Source organism: Cynocephalus volans, chromosome 2 (genome assembly GCF_027409185.1).
Source record: "Cynocephalus volans isolate mCynVol1 chromosome 2, mCynVol1.pri, whole genome shotgun sequence".
NCBI classification, from domain to species: Eukaryota; Metazoa; Chordata; class Mammalia; order Dermoptera; family Cynocephalidae; genus Cynocephalus; species Cynocephalus volans.
In genome coordinates, this window is record NC_084461.1 from 35,683,621 (window position 1) to 35,709,686 (window position 26,066).

The window sequence follows — 26,066 nt, forward strand, 5'->3', positions numbered from 1 at the left end:
GGAATGTGGGGATTTCCCTCTTCCATGGCATGAGAGTCAGATGACTAGAAGAGATTTTGGATCTTGCAACATCTTTCTTGGTTTCTGAGAAGGCTTTGAGAGATATATACTGGAAGACTGCATGAGTCATCTTAGAATGACTATGTCCTTCGTGCTAATAAAAATCAGCTATAGTTTGTGTAGTCCTCAAAGTGATTCGTGTAAGATGTCTACTATTTTAAACCCTGGAATAGCTAGCCTTGTGGACAATGATCAGTTTGTAGGGATAAATTTGGCTGGCACCTCTTTGTACCTGCTTACCCTTTCTACCAGTAGGAATGTATTGGTACCAGTGATGATCTTACTTAAAGACTCCAGGGTTCTAAAATAACATCACGACACAAGTTTGCCAATCATTCTCCCCACCTCTGGCCCTCAAGCCTACCCTCTTACCCTAATTATATAGAACAGGCAGGAATTTTCTTGGTTAGTCTCAAAATGCTGGTAAAAGGAATAACTTGAGTGAAGAACTTAATGGTACCCCCACTCCAGAGATGGTAGAGAATCTGTCCTTAATGTTAAGGGAACAGGACAAACGCCTCATACACCAAGCACTTAAAACACTTATCTTGAAAGCCCTATGAAATAAAATGTGTCTCTATTTTATGAAAAATGAAATGGACACAGCACACAAGAACACAAGATTAATCCCTAATAAGATACTGAGTTCAGAACTGAGTCTAGTCTGTGTTCCCTTTTCTGTTATATATGCTGTTTCTCTTGTCTATTTCTTTTCTTAAATCTCACTGATTTTAACCTGTGTTTTATAAGCTGCTTTCAAAAAGTCATAATCCTATTGACTTTAACATACCAGTTAACTTTTCAGAAAGAGTCACATAAAATAGACACAGGGAAGGGAATTAAGGAGACTTAAGAACAAAGCTACATAAACATCTTTGCTTAGAGTGTTCAGTACTTTGTACTGAACAGAGAATGTGCTTCCTTATCCTTTGGAATTTTATGCTTGCTTCAGCTGAAGTGCTAAATTAGGACATGTAAAATATTAACCTCTAAGACAGACCTTGGGGTCCAAGAGGGCAGCAAATAGCCTTCCTCCCATCTTCAAAGTAGACTCTTTTGAGAATAAGGGGCATTGCCCGAGATGCTGCAGCGAAGTTAGGTTGTTTTTCTTATACTTATGCAAAGCTTTCCTCCCTTCACTGCTTGGACTCCTATGCTTTTAGCAAGGCTATTCTACTCTGCAAAGATCAATTTGAGCAAATAGTAAGATTTTTGCAGCCTGTTTAATTGGGCAACAAGACTATGTTAATGTACACTGAGAACAGGTCATCAGAAAATTTTCTTATAAGTGCTGACACTGCTGGAGGGCCTCAGTAACAGCACATGTCTGAATCAATGAGCTATATGCACAAGTTATGCGTTTACAATGAGCTTATACCATTGCTTTTAACTCTTGGAAAGGCTGCTGCAGGACTAAGAGGGCATAGAAAACCCTGAACCAAGAAGCTTTTTCCTATCCTCAAAACCAGGTCACAACAGAGTATATAAGAGTTCCTCATATAGCTGTTTTTGGGTAGAGATAAGATAGCACAGCAGCTAAGAGTTCAGGCTTGGGAGCCCCACACACCTGGGATTCACCATTTTCTGGCTCTGTGGCTTGAGGTAACTTAATCTAATGCTCATTTCTTCAGCTGTGAAATGGGATTATAGTTTGCTGAGCTCTTAGGAAAAATCAATAAGAACTTATGTAGAGACCTCTGTGTCTGGCAAAGAAAAGTGATTAACAAATGGAAGCTATGATTAAATCAAAGCTAGGTCTCATGGAAGCTATGTGTGTGTGTAGTCTTGTGTTGCCTCCAACACTGCTTTTCCACAGCAAGTATTTGAACTCTTTTAGAACAATGAGGATGAATATATAACCGGTTAATAAGTAGAAACATGAAGGGGTATAGTATTTTCATTAGTAAAGTTCAGGTGAAAAGACAGGGTTTGCCAATGTGAGAGCCACCTGCTACTCAACCTGAGCTTCTGAGCCTGCAGAAGGCAGATTCTGATGGGAACAGGACTGAGCAAAATCTACTCTAAGCTACCCAGAGAGGACTGTTCTAAAGAATCCTGAATCAAATCCATGCCTACATCATTATCACTGACAATTTAGAAGATCTACCTCACATCACCTGGGGAACTTTTACTAGGGAGCTCTTTAAAACATTCACCCAGATCAACTAAATCAGACTCCCTGGGAGAAGGCATCAATATATTTTAAAGATTCCAAGACGATTTCAATGTTCTGACAAGTTTGAGGTCCGATGCTCTCCTTCAACAACCCTTTGTCCCATTGAAGAAATCACAAATGAGTAAGACTAGTGAGCTAGAAGAAATCTAGGAAATAATTTGGTCACATCCTTTCATTATAAAGATTAGGAGACTGAGGGCAAGAAAAAGTGTATGTTTAATTGTTAAACAGCTGGTTGTGATAGAATGGGTATCAGGAAAGATTTAGAGCCCAGCATGAGACTCTACTGCCCTGTTCCTAGAGATTATGTGTCAGGCTTTTTTTTTTCTTTCTTTTTTTTTTAAATCGTAAGCAGGCTGTACAAAGCCCATTACATGGGATAAAATCAAGAATGCCTTCCATTTAGTACATATACCAAGCAAAGAACAAGAAGATACTTAGCAGAGTAATTTGAACATAGTATTTCATAGATGTTTTCTGAACCAAAACAGAAAAGGATTTTACATGGTCTAAGTATATTGTCACTAGATTCTTTTCTGCCTAGGTATCAGGAGTCATACTTAGTCGAACTGGCTTATTAACATTGATTTGGCTGCTAGGTCTGAGGCATAAGTTGCAGATCAAAGAATTTAGATTTATTTCAGTACATTCTCTACTATTCAGTGCTTGGATTTTTTTTTTTTTTTTTTTTTTTTTAAGCATGATAGGAAGTCTGAGTTCTTGAGTTGGCAACTTTCAGTATTCTTGACTCATTAGGACCTCTCCTATTTTGTAAGTACCCCACCCATTTTGTTTTTAAAATAACTTTTTATTAGTAATATTTCCTATTAGAGCTTAAGGAATACTCATGTTTAGGAGAGTTTCAGCTTTAAAAGAGCTTTTTCTTTTTTTGGCAGATGGCCTGTACAGGGATCTGGACACTTGACCTTGGAGTAATCAACACTGCACTGAGCTAACTGGCCAGTCCCTAAGAGAGCTTTATGCACCCAATAAGACCCTGTTCTCTAAACTGGGCAGTGGCACACAATTCACTGGAAGGATCTGAAAAGTGTTCACAAGTTAAAGTGAAGTATTAAGTTTATGATCAATTTTGCAATTATAGTTTTACTTATTGTTTCAGTACAATGGCTGTTAGTTTGAATACTTAACTCCACTAGAGTCGGCAAAAATAGAAAGTATAGTCTTCATAGTCAGAGTACGTTCCAGCCTCTTGGCAAAGCTGGGTGCAAGTTAATATGCTTGCATGAACAAAGACGCGCATAGCACCTTGATTCTTGAGTCCCGCTTATGCTTATTCAGATTGTAAGAAAGAGGAAAGTGTTGGAACATCCCTGTGGTCTTTCTATTATGTAGAATTTTTCTGAATATGAACACATGGGGCTTGAAGTTGGATTAATTGACATTAGAGAGTATACTCACTTTAGCTTTAACATCCCAGCCAATAATCATGGAAGGCAAAACTTACATTCTACCCCAGTTCTTGAGTATGACCTCCTCTAGCTTAGACTAAACAGAACAGAAAAACAGGAACCTAACTTTCTCCTTTAACTCACTTCTACAAGGGGAAGACAGTGACATTGGTTTATGAGAACTACAGAGGTTCAAAAATCACATTTCTATCATTGCTTTACATTGCTGGTATTGGATCACATGGGCTATGCTCTGCCATGGTTACCCTTGCACTGGGAACTAGCTGGATGTTGGCTCACCCAGGCTATGGTATATGCACTCTGTATATCTCAAGTGAGCTGGCAGGGCAATACAGCAGGCACAACTTGATGCGGAAAAGAGAATGGGGGGTTTCTGGTCTATGGTGTGCTTCAGCACAGCTCCACCAGAGCTCTGCATTTAGGGGTTATTAGGCACTGATCCCCCTAATGATGTGGTATTTGTTCTTCTATGCTGTTGCCCCTTTTGTACCTGTCCTTTAGGAGCCATGTGGGGAAGACACATTGGCAAGGTAAGGACTGCATCCTTGAGCCCAAGGTCATAATATTAAGTACCATCTTGAACCAACTTATTAGCTGCTTCTCTTTCTATTTAAGCAGATACAAAATTATCTATGGAAGGAGACGTGTGAGTTATTCCCATTAATTCTGAGTAAAGGCTATAAAGAATCCAGTATTCTGGGAGAAAGAATAATATGACTTTTGGAGGGATGGGAGGGGCTTGGTGAAAGCTACTCTTCCCCATATACTTGGCTTTAGAGCTCAAAGGTGGCTGGAAACCCCGTAGGCAAGTTTGTATAATGAGCCAAGTCGTTTCCGAGCGATGGCCAATGGATTGATGTGGAGAGGAGGCCCAAGGGAAAACTCTTTATGGGTAGAAGACGAACAGTCTAGACTAAAGACCTGGGCTCAGATGTCAGGGTTCCCATCTAACACAGCCAAGAAGATACCTTGGCACTCTGGGCATGCCTCAGTGCGGTGGCTGGTGGGTGTCACATATGAGCACACTGAAAGATCTGTGCACTAGAGGGCCTATGTCCCCTGTGGGGACATGACAGAACTCTGCTGAGCACTTCTCCCCATGCCCTGAGAAACTACTGCAGGACCAGCCATGACAGCACCTGCCTGGGCCGTCTGAGCACTTTCTTCAGTGGATAAAACCCTCCAGGCTTGAGTGGCAGCACAGTCGCCTGTGCTGGATGGCTTCAGTGAGCTGAGACACCTCGCCGCAGTGACAATGGCAGAAGGGGGTCCCCCGCAGGGTTTGGTATTTCTAGTTTTGAAATGACAGTAACCAGAAAACATACTAAAAAAGCAAGTGAAAGGAACCAGATTTTATAAAGCTAAAGTGCTCACAGACAACTGGAATGGGGGAATGGAATAAACCCATGTTAAAATGTGAGTGTAAAACTATTCTGTAGCATTAGATGGTAAAGTAGGATACTATATTTCATTCTGCTTCCCTCCCATCCTAAATTCAAGGGAAGAAAGTATTCTAAAGAATGAACAATTTACATGAACAACTTTAGAGTTTTTAACATTTAAAAAAATAATAATACTAACATGAAAGCCATTAGAAATTTTCTATTGCCGGGTCTTTGTGGCAGTGATTTGAAGAGAAGCCTTGTGGTACCAATACAAAAACACAGTAAATGCATAAGTTTTACTTTAAATTTGACATCTAAATGTACAATGGATATTGTGCTTGATCCTTGCAGGAAAAGGCAGTCGAGTCAGGGCCAATACACGTACACTATTCACACCTTCCCACCAATCCTCCCTCACATCTTCGTACACTTACCCAATGGACCAGCAAGTATTTTATCATTTTCATTTCTAGCCTTCCTGTTAGGTTAGATACTTCTCAAAACTAACTCCTTTTCCTAGTTTCAGGCAAGTTTTTAAATGAATCACACAAATGAATCTTCACAGTTTGTTTCCTAATTGTGCTTTCCCATTTTTATATGAAATAATCCGGAATTAAGTCGACATGCATGTGCAGTATATCTAGTATATGGACTTCAGGATACAATCATTTGTTCATCTGAGTGCCTCTGAGACTTCACCTGTGATATGTATGCACATAACTCCCAACTGTTAAACGCTTTCCACTTTCTACTCAGGTGCCATACAGTAGTTATCATGAAAATTTATGTTGATGTTAGAAGAGTTAAAGAAAGCATGTTTTTTAGATGCATGTGTTTTAAACATTAAGCTATAAATGGAGAGCCACATACACTAGTAGAACTATTTTATGATATATACCACACCAGGGCACTTTAAAAATAGGCAGGTAATCTTAAACTTTTCCTTTTCCAAAAAGCTGTGTAATAAATACTGCCTGATATTTGGTTTCTTCTTTAATAGCCTGGCTGAATTATATAAAATCCCAATATGGTTTCCCTTTCCAGGCAGAGCCCCACATTTATATAATTCTCAAAGCCATGGCTTGAGGATTGCTGTACCTTTCTGCAACACATTTCAGAGACATGCTGTTTGAAGAGTTTAAAGGACGAAGAATGCAGATGTCCTGTAACAGCACAAAGCAGTCAAACTGGGGTGTACAAAGTAATTGTATATAAACAGGTGGGACTTATTTTTTGTTACATTTCTACAAAACCCTGAAAAAAAAAATTCTTACAGTTATGCGGACTCAACAGAAGATCAGTTTCAGTTACCTGATTCTAATACATTCTCTCTAGGTTCTGGGTGGCCTTTTTGGTAGAATATGCCCATTACTTTTGTGTTCAATCTACCATCCAGTTGGCATTAGCCTTCCATGAGACAGACACTTGCCATTGGCTCATATTTCCATGTCTGATACAATCTATTCTAGTTGGGCAAGATATCTGCAGCCAATAGGGCATTTAGGCTTCATCTCCAAGAATATTGGTGGCCCTGCCTAACCCCAATAGTTAAGAATAGTTTTGTTTCATTTTGAAATCACTTACTGTTTACTTTTTATCTGGTGTGCTCGAAATATCAAAGATCACTTTAAGGATGGTTTTTGACGACTTTGGTGATTTCCCTTAGAGCACACTTGGTTGCTTTCAAATAAGATGAAGAAAAAAAAGTTACTTAAAAATAAGGAGAGACTTTCTATTTATTTGTTGAATATAAGGCTTATAGAGAACCAGCAATCGGATAACCAGCTTTCTCTCCTACCAATACCAGTGTTCTAGCATGCTGAAGGTGAGGAAGTTTCTAGAATACTATCTAAAAGATCAGGAGAGCTCTTCCAAAAGAAATAAGAATATAAGGCTCATTTGCTTACCTCCTGGTTGCTGACCAAAAAAATTAGATGAGTTAACAGATAAGAAATCTTACATAATTTCAGGTTTTGGAATACAAAGGAGAAAGGTGAATCTATCAATTTATTTTGCTTCTTGAGGTGATATATTAATACTATATGAGTCTTGAAAATCCAGAATATAAGATCCCAAAAGGGCCATAAACTAGCTAGCCTGCCTGCTTTAAAGCTGTGCTTATAGTTATTTAAAAAAAACAAAAACAAAAACAAAAAAAACCCCAACTCTTAAGAAGCTGCTGTGGAGTGAGTACAAGATGAACAAGTTGGCAGGAGCGCACAACTGGCATGCTTGGGAAAGTAATTCAGGGAACCTTGTATCTAGCAAGGACTTCAGGAAAGAGCCACCCATGTGATCTCAAACATTAAACATCATTCCTAATCTAAAGAAGCTTTAGATTAGGAAGTCATTTAAGCGACCTCTACAAATAAGACTAACATGGATGGTGGTGACTCGAAGAACTAAGACTTCTTAGGAAATGAATATGCAGCTCGCTGATCTTTTTCTTGGTTGTAATAATCTAAGAACACAAGGAAAGACCTCAGGTATCACCTTAATCTGCACAGATATCAAGTTTATCACAGGATTAAAGAGAAACTTTGGAGATTTCCTAATATACATATTCCACTGGATTGTTTCCTCAAGTCGTATCTTCTAACATTATAATTATTCTTGAGTTGAGAAAGGGAAAAAAAAAAAAAGATCAAATTTGTTCCAGCTGCATATAAACAAGATATCCATGAAAATTTTCATGGTGTTGTCATTAGACAACATTTTCAAAGGCTCATGTGTCAAATATTTCATTTCCTTTTTTTCTTCTTTTTTTAAGGATAAGCTCCTCAAATGGCATTAGCCAATGACTTTGAGGATCCTAGAAAAATACTATTTTTCTTCCCCAAGTCCAACATAATATTCTTTTTACTTTTGATCTGGATATCATTATACAAGATTGAAGTAATTGGTATCTTAACTTTACATTAATATGAAGCAATATCCCAAGCAATAGGCTGTTTGTTATAAACCTTTTGCTGTTAGCCTTATAAACAACTCAGTTTAAGTATTTTAAAAGGCAATGCATGAACTAAACAAATTATCAAATCATATGGCGTCAAATGAATTGCTACTTCCCAAAGGGCTTAACTTATTAAAATGAAAAATTTATATACTAGGATAATCTAAGTTTTCTGGTTTTTTAGGCGATAAAGACTCATTTATTGGATCTGTGTCTTTTAAAATGTGTTATTCAAAATCATCTCCAGCTGCAGATAATTTTAGAGTGAATCTAATACTGGGTAACTATTACTCCTTACATGTTAAATGAATTTGACTTATGTTAATAGTAATATTACTGTATTGTCTTAACGGTTGTGCTAAAAAAAAATTAAGAGTTATATTCTGCTTTCTAGTTCTCAGAATATGGGCTAGAAATTATTTCAAGTGTTTGTCCTTTTCACTAAGTTATTATTTGCAAACCTGCCTGTATCAGTCTGTTTTCATTGCTTATAACAAAATACCTGAAACTGGATGATTTACAAAGAAAACAAAATTTATTGCTTACAGTTTCTGAGGCTGGGAAGTCCAAAGTCCATCTGGTGGTGGCAACAGTGACCCAAGGGTCTCACATTGCAAGATGGTAGAAGCAGAGAGAGGGAAAGACAGACTCACTTCTTTTTTTAAAGCCCTCAGAACCATGCCCTTGACCACCATTTTTAATCCATTCACTACTGCATGGTCCTACAATCTAATCACTTCTTCAAGGCTCCCCCTTTTAACAACCATAATAGGATTTCCCACCCTCTTAACAGTCACAGTGGGGGCTAAGTTTCTAATACTTAAAACTTGGGGGACACAATTCAAGCTTCACAATTCAAGCTTCAATGTGTTTTGGGGGTACATAATTCAATCCGCTACCCTGCCTATACCTGAGAGTTGTACATGCCACTTAAATAGTCAAGGCTTGACTTTAGATTGAGATGTTGGTCCAAAATCTGACTCGCCCCTGGGAGACTTTCCCAAAGTAAGCAGAAGAAATGAGGGCAGCTCTTCCTTCTTCAGGCTTGTTTAATGTACAACATTCTTATCAGGTTTCATTACATTTTTAAGATGGCCAATCATGGGGTGCCACTGTGGCATATAGTTCTAGCATGCAATGAACTAATAGAAATGGTCCTTTATTGAATGCCACTTAGCTGAGCTTCAACTGAGACCTCTTGGCCCTTTATGATACATTCATATTTATATTCAACTACAAAAAAGCTTCTGGTTAGACTACTCAGGAGTGTCAATATTTAAGTGAGATGTTTCATTAGCTTTTATTTTCTTTCAGAGAAGTCTCCTCTGTTCTCTAAGCCACTAAATGCCCTGTTGAAAAATTCTGTTCCTGCTAAGCAATTGACACTTTAATATTTAAGGAAGACATGGGAAGGACATAAGTATTATCCATAAGTATGGATTAGTATGTAGTTTTTCTTTATGATCCCTATTATAGTCATTAAGTGAAAGTAACTTTCTGCATCAGAGAATGCAGTTAGGTTATTTGTTTCCTCAGCTGAACTCTATAGCCCTGTGCAAGACAAGCCTTCCTTGAAAGCCACTATTAAGTTCTTAATCCAATCTTTATTAAAAAGACTCAGAATTGCAGAAAAGGAGGTTAAGACAAATCCTCAAAAAGTAATGATCGAGCCCTTCCACACCCACAGAAGCTTTATAGTGCAGCACAATTTGGAATTAGGAAAATGTTTATCACTGCAGTGGTTTTTTGACTAGCAACATATTCCTTAACTAACACACCATAGAAAGCATATAAATAATTAGTACCACGAAGGGAAACAGTGAGAGAAATAACACTAACTAACAAGTTTGCCTAGTCCCTCTAAAATAAGCAAAGTTCTACTTTTTGGGCTCATTTTCAGAGGTGAGATATGAATAGTTTCTTTCTCAGGCAGTCTTTCCAGTGTTGAGGTTCCCTACCCTAAATTCCGTTCTACATTTGCACCCCATTTAAGAAATTCCCTTAAGGGGGAAAAAACAACGGCCATCCTTTTGATTTTAAAAATATGTCATCTATGTCACACTGTGCCTAGCTAGAGTCGCTATGCAAATGGTAAGTTATTAGCCATCCTAGATTTTGCTCTGAAGCCATGACTATTAGAAAATTAAAAAGGCCTTTAAATACGACAAGCCTTTTTTTTGTTCAGAGCACATGGCATCTGGTGATTGATCTATGCTCGAAGCCATTATGATTTAGAGACTAGAAACAAAGTTTGCCCCTGAATGCCAGTGATCTGTATTAGCAAGTTAATTCATATAATCGATCTACATCCTTACTATGTGTAAGGCATTCTTCTACAGTTTGGGGTACATTAGTGAGCAAAATAAATATCTATTATCATAGGGTTTACACTCCAGCAGGGAGAAAAACCTAAATGAATTATAGTCCTTCAGAAGATGATAAATGCTCTGGGGAAAAAAGGAGAGCAGAGTACAGTAGATTTGGGTATATAGGGTTGGGGAAGGCTTGGACAGTTTTCTTAGAAATCCAGAAGGAATATCATAATCTTAAAAGTTAAATTTATTGAATGTTTATTATATACCAGGAATGATGCTAACCCTCGCTCAGTTAATCCTCGAAGGAAGTTATCATTATCCCTCCTTGACCAGAAAGGAAGTTGAGGCACAGGAATGGAGCAACCTTCTGAGAATCACACAGGTCTAATGCACATGCTTTAACATCTTTGCTTTACTAAAACACAGGCAAAAGAGAGAATTAAGCTAGTTCTTCAAAGATAGGTGGAATGTGCATTAGTCAGAAAATACACTTGGAGACACGAACTAATAGCAATGTATAAAGAATATTCATAACCACTCAGCTAGAATATAGGGCCTGTGCTGGGTTATACTGGAGGGAAAAGGTTGAGAGGTGGGTCAAGCTAGATTAATGTGGGTTTACAGCACTCTATTTTTGTCTAGATGGTACTGGGAAGACTTTGAGGTTTTGAGTGATTGTGTGAACGTTGGGATGGTGACAAATCCAAGTATAGGGACATGGCATCAAAGAGTCTGATAGTTGCATGAACTTGCCACTTTGAGTGATTGAACACTGCCGGTTTCTTTCATTTAAATACTTGGCTAATCTTCTGGAAACAAAGCCTGTTCACTGAAAGGTTAAGATCTAACAATCTCAAATGTCAGATTCAAGGTTATTCCATCTTGCCAAGCTATGATGCTCAGTCATCCGCAAACTTCAAATAAACAGTGTCCTAAAGGTATCTTTTAAAAAAGTCAAAGGTCATTTGTCTTACAACCTTCATTCTAAAATCCATTTCATCCTAAAAAAAAATTACCCCCCTGATGTTGGTTTTATAAAAATATATATAAGTGAAGTATTTTAAGTGTGAGCCCCTTAAAAACAAAAAAGGAACACCTATTGCAAAAGGCATTAGTGACTAAAATAGTCATGTCATTATAGCTTACCATTTTATATATGTTCTTTATATCACTATTGAAAGTCTAGAAAGATCAGTGCCAAGGAAGTGTTGGTTAAGAAGGGTGGTAATAGCATGAGAGACATTTCTGCTTCTTACACATTTAGGATAAGTGATATTAGGGTGACACATGCCTTTCTGTATTTTAAAAATTAAATTCCTTAGAGATGAGCTAATTTGACAGCAATATTTAAAATGTAGGTAAATCTATAGTCTAACCTGGGCTAAAGATAGAATCATGAAGATACTCTAGTGGTCAGTCACATGCAATTCAACTCAAAAGCTAAGAGAACCTACAAAGAGAACATGAGCATATCTGAAAGCACGTAGAACACTGCCCCTGGTCAGCTCTCAACACGGTCATCTCAGATATCATTAACTGATACCTATCCAAAGTTGTCGAGAAAAGCTCCTCATATATTCAAGTTTCAACAGTAAGTTTTGAATCAAATAATATGTAGGGTCTGAAAAAAACTCTTTTATGCTAGGATTTTGAAAGTTGGTCAGGGTACGACCCATCGTTGACTTTCAGCCTGGGGTTTTTGGACATACTGGGGTCTGCGCACATGGTAATGAGTGGGCAGCCTAATTTTAGCATTTTATAGAGCCTAATGGATATCACATCTTAACCCACAATACAGCTGCACAGGCGAATTAAAAAATCAGCTTTCTTTGATTTAGGCACAAATTATGTTGTCACAACAATAACCTTAATTATCCAGTGCTGAGTCAAAGGTCTCATCAATTTTCTCAATTTTTTTTTAGTTATTTTATAAATAGTTTGGTGGACACTTTTAAAATGAGAAATAGAAGGAGAATAAGATGTTGTCCTTGTATGCAATATCAGTTTGAAAACTATTTACTACAGTCATCATTAGGCAGGTGGTTACATCCACCAAATCAGACAGATGCATGAGCAATGAATACTCCATTGGTAGAAGTTAAATCAACAGCTTGGAAAGACCACACCATCTGGAGAATTTCAGTAACAGCTTATCTGCCTTTCTCAGGCTCTGAGCAGATATAAACCAGAACATATGGATATTGCTCATTATAAAAAATCCTTAAAATTGAAAAAAAAAGGAGGGGGGGTTCAGAACTGTTTTATTTATGCGAACAGATGATAAGGCAAGCTGAGGTTTTCCATTTTGCTCACTCTATAATAACTTAAAATCAATGTCGTAAATGAGAGTGGCTTGATTTACTCCTTCACCTGGCCATATCGTTTATGGAACACCTACTATGTGCCAAACACTGCACTTTGCTATATATACAGTGACAAAGTAGACATGGCCTCTACACTTAGGGGGCTCATAGTACAGGCAGGGGAGAAAGAATAAGTAATAAGTACAACTGGTACTAAGCGTTTTGGAGAAAATATTTCTGATAAGGGTAGAAAGCTTCATTGCCATTAATAATGTTCAGTAAAAGAAAGCAAAATTAGTCTTCAAGGAATTCTACATAAATTGCTTTCTTATTGATATCGACCAAAGAAAGATTCAAATTTTGTCTTAATGTCTAATTGCCCTCTTCAACAGGTTTAAATTATGACATATACTTAAAACACTAATTAGATAGAGGATATTTGCATTTAATGTTTGTGAGTCTCCTAGAACCATATTGCAATCTGGAAGAGCATCTGTGTGACGGTGCCAGTGAGAGTGAAGAATGTGTAATGCATGACATTATTAAAAAGTATCAGTGATGTTTCCTACAAATTTATCTTAAAATCCAAAGTTTTGCAGCAACACTATTTTCATAAACACCAGAGGGAAACACTATGCTCACCTGACATTCAGTTCTGCCACTTCAAAAGTGCAAGCAATTCAGGGGTGATGTGGATTTCTGTATTCTAGAACTGAACATATTCTGTGGCACTCTTTACTATTAGATTTTCTAAGAATACAATAGCATCACTTTCAGTTCAGGCCACACTATGAATCTCATATTTAAATGAAACAATATTATGAAAATGTAACCAAGGGCCCCATGGCTGGCTTTGGTCATTTAAAGAGCACTACCTAGTTACAAGAGCATGAGCAAGGGAATACCAGGTAGCACTTGATTAAGGTTAGCTTTCATCAAGAAAATGGGCTTATCACCCGAGACAGCAAGCCCTGAACAAGAGTTGGCTAAATGAAGCATAAGAGTCCAGATCCTAAAATGGTTGCATCCATTATTCTATGAAAACATTCTGTATAGGAAGCTGAACATTTGTATCACTGTACACTAACTGAGAACAGAATTACAGAATTTATTTTGTACCTGAGTATGCCTAAAAGTATTGTCTGTATCCTTGACTGTTTACATGGCTACTGAAGCTGGCAAACCTCTGACCCTCCATTTTTCACAATTACCCTTTCTTTTCATACCTCTTCTCCCTCCTTACCATTTTTTTTAAAAAATGGAGTTCCAGCATTCTCTCCAACCCTGTTTCATTGCCACCCCAAGTTCCTCCTTCCCCCAAAGCTATACCACCTTGTGTCATATACGTTGTCCCTCATGATTAAGGAGCAAAAGGGAATCTAATTTGTAAGAGACTCTTGTTGCAACTGGCCCACGTTTGTGGCTGAATTTTTGTAGGAGTGCCCTACCAGCCTCCTCGCCTTCCTGATTTTGTATTAATCAAATACCAGCTTTCAATTCCTCTGTTCACACTCAAGCTGAGATTCAAAGCCCTTCCTAAACAGTCTGCAGACCACACACATCCACCTGCTCTCTAGAGAGGCTGATCTTGTCCATCTTCCCTTAACAGACACATGGACGCACCACGTCTCCTCATGTTGCCTCCCCAACCTGTTATACTTATTGGCTTCACCTACTTAAATTCATACCTGTTGTTCAAAGTCCACTCAAGATGTGTGGTGTGGTCTTAAGGAAGTCTTCACCAGCCTCTCACCAGCTGTACCATTTTTCCACATGTGCCATAACCTATTGTTGCCCTCTGATGAATGGAGAACTCTTCCCTCAATTCAATAAAGCTTTGAAGGTCAGAAAGTTACTTTCCCTGCTTATCTGGTCTGGTAAAGAGCATCATACTTAAAACAGTAAGGGTAGTACATATTTCCCTTTTGTTCCTTAATATTAGGTTAGGCAAAGCTTTTCTCTACTTTGCTGATTTTTAGTAAAATATAGGTTTGGTTTCTTTTTCCCCCAAATGTTAAGCAATCCCCACTCAACCTCATTCTTCCTGCCAATATAGCCAGGTTAACTTATCTGAGTCAGCATTTTGTTTTCCTGCTTTAATGAAGAGATCTGATTAGCAAATAAAGATTTAAGTTCTTGCCCTGACATCCATGGTTTAGTACAATCCATCTCTCTTCCAGACTCTATCACCTCTTAGTTCTCTGCCACCTATACTCTCTTTTGGCCAAACTAGCCATTCAGTGTTCTTTGGGCATACCTTACACTCATTCATCTGTATGATTTGCTTGTATGCTGCTTCTTCAAACACATTTTTACTTCCTTTGCTTATCTGTCTTGCATCATTCCTTTAAAGGCCAAATTCATTATCACAGCAGTGTCTTTTTCTTCTTCTGAACCCATATAACACTCTGTACTACTTAATTACAAAAACCATACATTAGTTGAGTAGTTGTCATTTTCTTTAAATTTCTTGTAGGCAGCAATTGATATCTATGTGTTCCCCAGCAGGTGTTAGGCAAATATTTGAATCCAACTTTCAATTACCAACTTTTAGTTACTGCAAACTTCAGATAGCTAGACAAGCCAGAAATCCCAAAGAACAAGTTATCAGGCAGTTAAACAAGAATCTCTGTATCAAGATTTTTTCAGAAGACAACTTGGACATCAATTAAAATCATCTATCATTTCAATGCAAGTACATACATGTATGTTTTCTAAAAAGCATCAGCTATAACTGAACCTTGGCCTGGGCAGAAACCAATATTGTACCTCCATATTATCAACCAACTATTGATGGAAAAGCCTGTTCTACCAGCTACATATTTGTTTTTTAATTCAAAAATGGGATTGCATTTAAAATGTTTAATTTTAGAAGGGGGGACAACCAGAAACAAAAACAAACAACAACATAACAATAAACCCAATGATGATGTAATTAAAGTGTAGCTAAGACTTTTCTTTAAAGGACAGATATTTGAGTGTAACCTACAATGTGTAACCATTGTGATTTCTGCTGCCCTAACTTCAAGGGTAATTGTATGTTTTCCTGACAGACTCACGATGCATCCTAATGCAAAACTGGTTCGATGTTCTTAATGACTATGCCAGCCTTCTGACATATGTTTAAACACATTTGGCTTATTTCTGTTGCACTAAATGGTAACAGAAGTCTCTTTAGCATATGAATTACATATTATAAAAGATTAGAACAGGTCTTGGCCCCTTAATATGGCACTTGAAATATGAAAAATAAGTGAGATCAGTTGGATGAAATGTTTAGAACAGGGAGGACAGCTGTGTCCCATATGGGCACAATTAGGGAAGAAGTTACTCCTCACTTTGCAATTCTTTGGGTGTGGATTAACTCTAGACCTTAAGAGGATTCAACTTTCCCGGCCAGATAATTATGTGGTACCTTAAAAGTTAACGTTTGTGTACCTCTACTTCTTTACAACACACTGCCACATTCTCCTGCTTGACCCTCACATTTAATAGTTTCAAGGTATATAGGAAAGATGGTCTTCTGATTTTTAATCCAAATGTATTCATCTCTAGAATTTAGCTTGCCTAATCACACACAGTGAGAACAAGACCATTTCCCAAATATCAGCTTTGTTATTGCATTGAGAATTGTAGATCTAGGACAGGTCCATTTCTGAAGCAGCAGCAGCAGCTTAGAGGAAGGTTTTTTTTTTTTAATGGCTTCTCTTCTAATTTTAACTTTGGGCCAACTAATTTTACTGATGAGAAAAATGAAGCTCGGATGTTATGTATCTTGTCATATATGGCAAAGCTAGGTTGTGGACACAGTCATTTGTAGTTTAGAGCCCAAGCTCTAAACCACTAACCCATGTTGTCTCTTCAAAACCAGAGTTCCAATTTGCCACTTCTGGATTACATCCTTGTATTTTTCATTTTGAGGTGTGATCTCTGCTAATCATCAGCCTCTGCTTAACATCAGTCATTCTTAGGGCTGTTTTGCAAGGTGGGTAAGGCAACTAAAGATCAGAGACATTGGGCAGCGTGCCTAAGTAACAGCAGAGCTGCTGTACCAGTGCAGGTCTATTTAACTCTAGATTCTATGCTCTTTGCTTCACATGATGAAGGTCTTCTTGATTTCTACTGAGTGGAAGTTTTTCCATTGCCAACCTAGAACCTTACTTAATAGTTACTAAATATTTAGATAAGCACCATGATTCAAATCATAAAAATGTATGCTTGAATCCTGGCTCATACCACTTAGAGGTATGACCTTGGGTAAACTAATAACTACTGATCATACTGGAGCTAAGAAATGGAGATATATTTTCTATTGCAAGTTATTTAAAGTGAAAGTCAAATGGGAGAATAGAACAGTGCTTCATAAGCCATGAAGTTCCATAAAAATTAAGTGGGTAGATTCATTTATGGAGAGACCTTCAACTGCACTTCTGGACATGGCATGAAAAACAAAATGAAAAGTTTTATAGGTTAGAAAAAACCATCTGGTTCAAGGGTAATGATCTAGTTTACTGGAATCTTTTTTAAAAAAAGTAACTGGGACAATCTCCTTATAAATGGAAATTGGTTATACTCTTTAAAAACCCCAGCAAAGGGGAAAGCATTTGAAAGTGAGGTGATAATATAAAAATAAAGAGTATATTGGTTTTCCTAGGATCAAGAAAGCAATACTTGGGATACTGGGAAAAATGTCCAAGGTCTGTGCTTTTTCACCTTTCTGCATCCTGAGATTCGGTTAAACTGAATTGTGTTTAAATGCTTTTGCTTTATTATTTCTATTACTGTAGGAATCCAAATACTTTGTTGTGCTTTCCACTTAACAACTGAATCATAAAACAATTGAATTATGAAAGCTACTCTTAGATCACGTGGAAGGCTTGTTGAAATACAGCTGAAACGGGCCCTACTTCCAGAGTTTGGTTCAGCAGATCTGGGATGGGGACCAAGAGTTTGCAATTCTGAAAGATGTTTATGGACCATATTCTAAGAACCGTGTCTTAGATGAGTTCTCTCTAGCTGTGAAACACACACCAAGCTGTGTCCAATCTCCAAAGACTAAATTAATTTGTAGCAGTTCGTCTTTCACATAGAGCTCTAAGTTTGTTTTGGAGTAACACTTCCCATCATATTGCTAGGGAGAAATAGGGTTTCTTTGTACAAAAAGAAAATGTTAAACCACTTATACGTCACCCAAATTTCTTCCAGGTTGAACAATATTTCAAACCCAGCTTTCTAGGGTTCTTACTTCCTATTTTACCCACTCCCTTTATTCTGTGGTTACCTGAAAATCTAAGTGACAGCCCTCATACATTCTGCTTCTGGTAACTTCCCTCCAACTTAACACTCATTCAGAGTTCTGACCAGTTTAAGGCAGTTAAAGGTCACTTGCCCCTAGCTGGTTTGTATGTTACGGTTTTAGAGAAAAGTGCCAGGCTGCTTCTACATTGAGGCAATAACTTTTATGTTTTTGAAATTTCATAAGCCTTCATGTTTTGCTATCTAGATGATGTAAGAACTGGCAAGGATTAGAAAATTAAGTATGGGGATTAAAATAAGTTTCAGGGAGGGTGTGAAAGGGCATTCTAAGCAGGAGATTCTACTTCACTTAGTAACTTCTATTTTTAGACCAGGAAGCAATTTGTTCATATTCTGCTTGCCCTGGAGAAGCATGCTTCCTTCCAGGGTAGGAGAAGGATGCGGGAAGGGGAGTAACCATGGCAACCTGCCCAGCTACACGGGCAGGGATAGTATGGGGCCCGCATGCATTATGAAGGACTTTTTATTTCTAGCCTAGTCACTCAGTTTAGAGCGAGTGGTCCCTCTCTTCCCACTTCCTTCTGCTATAATGCTGACTCCAGAGGGAAGGACTGTTCCTTCTCTGTTGGGAGCCTGGCAGGGTATGGAGAAGACTTAAATGAGCCCCTCCAGGTCAGCTTGACCAAACCAAAGGGCAGGCTTCCAGGCCAGAACAGAGAGTAATCCCTGTGTGTTCTAGCATGAGCACTCTGGCTTTGTTAATATTAAGTGCTTGAATCATTAACATTTTTCAGGTAGGCGAGTGGTATTCAGTTTTGATAAGGAAATTTTCCGTCTGCCTGCAATCTTCACAAAAACACATAATTCAGTCTTGGAGGGGGCAAAAACAAACAAACAAAGAAAAGTTTCTAAATCAGATTGAATAAAGTATTCTAAGTATTAGATTAACTGTTTTCCCAACAGCCCTGGGGTAGGTACTATTATCCTCCCCAGATAAGAAAGCTGAAGTGCAGGGAAGTTATGCAATGTGCCCAAGGTCATGCAAGCAGCGGTGTAGCTGGGATTTGAACCTAGGCAGAGGCCTTCAACCACTACCCAATTGTGCTGGGTGGAAGGTAGCATGTGATGTTCCCCACATCAGGAATTTGCCTGACTTTGGTCTCCAAGAGGAGACTGGGTAACCTGCTTTTCTTCTCATTCACACAATTAATTCAATCAGGATACATTACCAAGATTTAGGTTTCCCGTAAACACACATATCTGACATTAAAGCTATTTAATCTAAATGTGATTTGGCCAACCTCTGTGCAGTTAACTGGCACAGCTTCAACTTCAGAATTACGTAGGAACACCATGGAGAATTTTAAAATACCACATCCTGTTCCTCAGGTGTTTTATTTTGCCAATATGGTCCCCATTCTGGTTCTGTCTGAAAGGGTAGAAAACCGTATATGTTTGGTCAGTTATCCAAACCTGTCCGGTCAGCTTTCAAACCTTTCTATCTGAGGAGCTATGTTCTGACGAGCATTTGGGCAATTTAAAATCCTTGGAGAGCTAGGTCCTCAGGAGCCCTCCCAAGTTAGCACATTAGCTTTATCTTTAAGAAAAGCAATAATTAAATCCTCAAGGCAAAAGAACCAGGAAGAGAAATACATGAAACCTTCACAACTATCCAGGTAAAAATAGAGGTGGTGGCAAACTTAGGCTTATGGACATATGAGGGTAGAATTAGAAATGAAACAGCACTTATTCACTATACCACCAAGAGCCCATGTCTCCACAAAGCCTCCTGCTGTCCAGAAGCCACTTGGGAAGACATGCTTACCTGCTCTCTTAATCTTCAGGTAATTGAGGCAAGGCTGAGCAGCCCAGTAAATACCACCCCCAACCAGTTGGTAAGCAGCTTCCAGAAGTCCCTGAACCACCTTCATGACAACAAGTACCTTAAAAGCAATATGATCCAACCCAAACAAGGCAACTGAAATCCATTCAGTCATCGGAGCAAGACAACAAATAGGCCTAATGCACACGAATTTGGACTTTTAGTTTAGTCTAAAACTATAAAACATCCTTACTAGAAATGCTAACTCTGGATTTTGTGTTTAACAGATTAGGCAAGGCTTTTAACAAGTGCCCTGGCTCCCTTCCCTCACTTACATCCTCAGGTAAAGATCACCTGTGTCTGAGATCACCAGAATGGTAACTTCGTATGTGAGACTCAGAGTGGGAAGACATTCCTCTACAATCTACTTGTTCTGGTCATACATTAAAATGTAGGAGAACAGGGCTTACGAAGAGAAGTCACTGGGATGAGAAGAGATCAAACTGGGAGTGAGGAGGGAAGGGGGAAGTTAAGTCATTCAGCAGCAAGAGGGAAAAGAATCCAATTGGCCTTATGAGGAAACTGATTAAGAATTTGAAAGAAGTTGTCTGTCCCAAAAATACACACTGGAAAAGACCACTAGGCCTCCTTTGTGCTTTCTCTAGGAGGCTTTCCGCATTGCCCTTTCCATGTTGTATTAAGTGGGCATAGTTTATTTCCATAACCCAGCACTTCACCAAAAAGGTCCCTTCCAAAGACTGAGAACTCAAACCTCAAATACTCCTGAATTCGAAAAGCAGTAAACTTAGAGTGTCAGAGGCTTATCTCCGTTCCATGAGGGGAGAGACAGAACCCGGGGTGGGTGGGACGCTCAGCCTAGAGAAAAGCAGCCTACTCAAGGTCTGGCTGTGGGGAAAGCCAGCATGTGACAAGGCACTTGGTAGCTGCAATGACCCCCCCTCCCAACCCCATGCACAGCTAGATCTTCCCTCCCCAACAACCAATACATACATCTGCGTTCGAAACCAACCTCAAGATCCCAGTGCAGACCTGCTGTTTCAAGATTGTAAGGAAGATCAATTATACATCCCTTCAAAGCCATTCCAGGAGCCTTATCACACATCTCGAAGGCATTTTTGTGGCTGCCTTCTTTTCTCCGCCTTTACTTCTGTTTTAGTTAGTTTTGTCTTACCTCCTTCTGCCCCACCCCCCTGCTTTGCCTGATTAGGGCCAGAATTTTTTCATTAACTCACTTTATAGAGCAATAGCAACATTTACTATTCATGAAGTCGCCCCTCCATAATTTTTTAAGTCTTTCCATGTGTCTGGAAGCTTGTTTCTGCTCTTCTCGTTTTACAGAGTGGCTCTCTTCCTTCCAAACACAAACTAAAAAGAAAGGGGGAAAGGTGGGGGACAGACAGGGTGGAGATAACGTCCAGATTCTTTAAGTGTTTTTAATCCAGTTAAATTTCCCTTTGGACTCAAACAGCTCCCTGCTGAAATTGACTGCGGACCTGAATTCCAGGCTAAGAATTAAGTCAAGAGGGAAGGACGGCAGAAACAAATAACAGAGTCAGCTCTATGCTATGAAAACCGCTATGCTGACTGGGTCTCCATGACGTTAACCCATTCATTTTTTCCCCCCTTTTCTGGAATTCTTACTTAATCTTTCCAAACAGTTTACAGCAGGCAGGCAGGCAGGCACCATTTAAACGCTGCTCCCTGCTTCTGGGATTTAAAACAAGTTTCTTAAGTCCCTTGGGCAGATTACTTCTTTAGGAATGCGGGTGTAAGACAAAGCTCACATTTTAATACCGTATGTTGTCAGTCACCAGGGAAAAGCTTCTCCAAAGGCACAAACCAGGTCCCCAGCTTTTGTCACACGGCAAAAATAAACACCCTTCAAGGAGTTAATCAGGCGGTCAGCAGCCACACCAGCGTCCTACCAGGCTGCCCGCAGAGCTTTTAAACAAGCACAAGCACGCGCACATGCACACGCACATGCACACGCACACGCACACGCACACGCACACAAGAGGCGCTCGTTCAATGTCACAAGCTGGGCATCTGTGTCCGACCTCAGAGGTAAATGCATTCCGTGGAAGCATTCCACAGACGTCAGGCCACAAAACCGCTTGTTTCCCCGAGTACACTGTCTCATTTCTAAGATTCCCCACAGTCCAAGGTCTGTCTGTACCCAAAGGGGGGTGGGGGAGAGCGAAGGAGAGAAGGAGGTGGCAAAAATGGAGCCAGAAGGAAGAAGGATTTCGCAGCTACTCACAGGCTAGCTAGCGCCTCTGCGAAGCGAGCATGACTCCCCGCGCCCGGAGCCTCCAGGCTGCAGCGCAGCCCACACGGCGGGCCCCGCTTAAATAGCCGCCGGCCCGGGAGCCTCGGAGCCGCGCGGCCACTCCCGGCCAGAGATATGGTTCTAATCAGATGCTGGCAGCTGAGGACTCCCCAGGAATGTGCCGGGATGTTTTTGCTGCCTGGGCTGGGTAACTCCCCCTCAACGTGTCTGCTGAATCTTCCAAACTTAACTATTTATTAACTCGCGCCGCAGCCACGCGCACGACCGCCTCCCGCGGGCTCAGCGCGCCCCGCCAGCTGGGGGCGATCGCAGGGACGGAAGAGTCTGGGCCAAGGCAAAAGCCCCAGACCGACGCAGCCGGGGGACAGGGGACGCGGGGAGGGTGCAAATAAGGACAGGAGAGGGAGAGTCTGGAGGAAAGGGGTGGGATCCGCCGAACTTCATTTCACAAATCCTTTCCCTGGACTGCCACTTCGAGTGATGTGGCACACGAAGCCATCCCCACCCGCTGGGGCCCTTGGAACAAAGGGCTGCCTTTACTCCTGACTCCCCTGGCGAGGGGCAATGCGTCCTAGCGCAGATCTACTGTTTCTACCTTTGAACATGCGAACGATTGCCCCCGTTAAAGACACCAGTGCCTCTTTCATTGCAGACGTGCTTACCCTTAAATTGATGAGCCGTCTTTGTGTGTGTATATAAAACATACTATATTATTATGTGAAATATAATCCTGTGTACACAGATATAAAGACGATACTCTCTATGAAATCGATATAAATAGAATATGTTCACGTCTGTATAACCTATCTAAATAAGTTATGTTTGTGATATAAACAAAGATTATATATTGGCTTCCTTAACAGTATATATGCATGCGTATATAAACATATGACATGACTTCATATGTGTTAATTTCCATAGCGTTTCCTATACCTCTATGAAAAGCATCAGATGGGAGAAATAAAATATTTTTAAATATCGCCGTACAGTGCTCAGCAGTAGAAGACACTCTACATCATCTCTTAGTAAACGTAACAAGCTGGGAATTCATTTTCTCTATAAAGTCAGGAGCAGTCATAAAACATCCACAGAAGCACTGTTGCTTTTTAAGAATTATGAAATTACCCTCGCGAGAAAGACTTGTCTCCCTTTCTGTAAGTCGGAGGTAGTGGGTATGGGATGTGAAAATGCCAAAATGTGACTTGGATGGGCAGAGGTTGTGGATTTTATTAAGAAAGCAATACAATGGATTTGCATTTTACCTCTGGAAACTGAGGGTTCAAATCGGGCTCATGGGACACCAAGGATGTATTTTGTGGTCCATGCCTATCTCTGACTGCAAAGCCACTGTGTAATTGGGGGTAGCAGCATGTGAGTGGCAGTCCCTGCTCTCAAGTAGGACAGGCTTGGAACCGCCAGTGTGCAGGGCAGACTGAGGGGTGCAGAGCACTGCAGCTGGCCAAGAAGCTGCCTCTCCTAGCCTTTATTTCTACCTATTTCCTAGGTAACGTCTGTTTCTACCTATTTCTACATGGGATATGGAGGTGGGAAAGGTGCTGCTGACAGCTTTCAATATTCCTCTGAGGTAATTTGCTCTTATCAAAAAAAAAATGAATGACAAGTAATATATAAATTTTAGTCCTAGGATGGTATTTATAACATTTATGCAGAGAACTTTAATTCTGGTGCATTTTAGGACATAGTACTTTATTTCTAAAATCTGGAAGTCCTGAGGGATGGTTTCACTTCCAAAGACTAAGTAGCTGGAAAAAAGGGCAGCTGATTTCAGGCAAATACAGGTTTTAACAATTTAAAAGAAATGGTCTCTCTTTTAACCTCAGCATGTCATATTTCTCATCTCAGAAGTGCCCATCCAAACCTAGTTTTTAAATTGAAAGACTTACTAAGAAATGTTAAGTTTTGTTTTCTCTACCCCACCAAATGGACGGGATTTGTCTAAGAAGTCAGAGGAAGAAAATGATTTTCATCTGCTATGAGCTGTACTTTCAAGAGAAGATTTTGGTAAACAGTTCATTTATGAGCAGTGGGCTCACACATACAGCTAAAAATTGACATCTCTTGTTTTCCACAGAAATCTTAAGAGCCGACAGTAGAGAATTTTGGTTTGAGGTATATTTTCATATCTCTAGACCACTGATATTGCTTCTGGCAGTAATTCAATGTCCTGTTCACATCAAGGAAATAAAGAAACAAAAAAGGAATAAAAGTAAATTTAACTCTTCTTATCCCTGGTGAAACACTGTCTCCTGTCACATGTATTACTCGCTTTTCAGTAGATCTAAAATGAACATCCTCCCATCTGGAGAATCACACCAAAGCCCACCCAGACATTCACCCTGACTAAACCATGGTCTTTTTTTTTTATCACCCCAAAATTCATTTTTAGGAAATTAAGGTGAAGAAAATTCAATGCAATGTTCAAAAAACTATGGTCCTCGCCTGACAGTTGTCTCTTGCAAAAAAACCTGCCTGTGAGGGGGAAGAAAAAAAAAAAAGTAAAATGGACGACCGTGCTCTTAGCCTAGGAAAGGGGTAGTTAATCCCGTGATGGCTTGCTGAAGAATGCATGGTTTATTATTAAAGTAATCTCTTAAGATTTTCCTGGAATGTGCTTCCACAGCAGCTCTGTGCAAGATATCCTGTGTGTGTCTTTTCTGCCATAATTAAGCTACTTTCCCCCCTATAGCTCAGAGACCTAATACTTTCTCTTTCCTTCCACTTCTTCTATCCCTTTCTCTACTGCTCTTGCCCTCCCTCCTCTTTCTATTTTGTTTCCCATGAACTGTAAATGGCACTTTGAAATTGGTCATAAGGTAAACTGTCTGTGCAACTCAATGCCCTGCTGGACGTTTAGAGATGTTCAAATCAAATAAGGATTGATTGAAGTGGATCTAGCAAGGTCACATCTTCCCCCCCGCCCCCTTCTAAATATCATACAAAAACAAAAAGAAAAAAGAAAAGAATGGCTATTGTTCCCAGAAAATGTTCTTTGACCTTGTCTGTTCCTGCATGTTTAACATTGCAGAAAAACTGACCCTATCAGATTTGGCCACCGGCAAGCCAGGATTAAGATTGGAGGTTTTTTCATATCTCTACTTATCTATCTACCTGTATTTATATTTTATTAATGCAAAAAGCAATGCCTCCCCACATATACTTGAGTGTATATATTTGTGTGTTTGTATGCGTGATTATAAAGGAGACTAGAGACTTTTGCAATATAGATTACTAGGGGCCTGATGGACACAATATACCAGGTCAGAGAAAGGGGGGATGTATTAGTCTGTTTTTCTTGTTTATAATAAAATACCTGAAACTGGGTAATTTATAAGGAAAAACAAAATTTATTGCTTACAGTTTCTGAGGCTGGGAAGTCCAGAGTCCATCTGGTGGTGGCAACAGTGACCCCAGGGTCTCACATTGCAAGATGGTGGAAGCAGAGAGAGCAGAAAGAGTGAGAGAGACAGACTCTCCTCTTCTTTTAAAGCCCTCAGAATCACACCCTTGACCATCATTTTTAATCCATTCACTACTGCACGGTCCTACAATCCAATCTCTTTAAGGCTCCATCTTTCAATTACCATAACAGGATTTCCCACCCTCTTAACAGTCACAGTGGGGGCTAAGTTTCTAATACATAAAACTTGGGGGACACAATTCAAGTTTCAGGGAGTTTTAGGGGGACATAACTCAATCCACTACAGGGCGAGAGCCATGTAAAAAGGAAAAAGAAATGAAAATAGTCTGCATGCAGATATAGGTATAGATCACATTTATGCATCAACATGAAATGATATATGCACGGGTTTGTATAATTATTTTAAAAATATGTCATATAATTTTAAGTTAAGGAAGGAGAAGGGATGTAAAAGAAATCCCACAAATAGCTTTCATGGAGGTCTAGCTTTACGTATTTCAAAAATGGGTATTCATCAGTATTCTCATGGCTTAATACAGCCTCTAGAGCAATAGTTCTCAAACTTTAATGTTCCTAATAGTCATTCTGGGAGCTGGCTACAAGGGCAAATTTTTGA

At 39.4% G+C, this 26,066-nt stretch overlaps 1 protein-coding gene across 4 annotated transcripts in view; it reads right to left on the reverse strand.

Moving 5' to 3' along the window:
• Window positions 1-22,141, reverse strand: part of DAB2 (DAB adaptor protein 2) — a 49,958-nt gene extending 27,817 nt beyond the window's left edge. For 2 of the 4 annotated variants that reach the window (XR_010022657.1, XM_063087340.1), the window contains exon 1: window positions 21,982-22,141. The gene's annotated coding sequence lies outside the window, so the exon portion shown is untranslated. Of the gene's footprint in view, window positions 1-21,505; window positions 21,566-21,981 lie in introns of those variants that run through there. The other 2 variants (XM_063087341.1, XM_063087342.1) reach the window with 2 other exon arrangements.
• Between the last annotated feature and the right edge of the window lie 3,925 nt (window positions 22,142-26,066).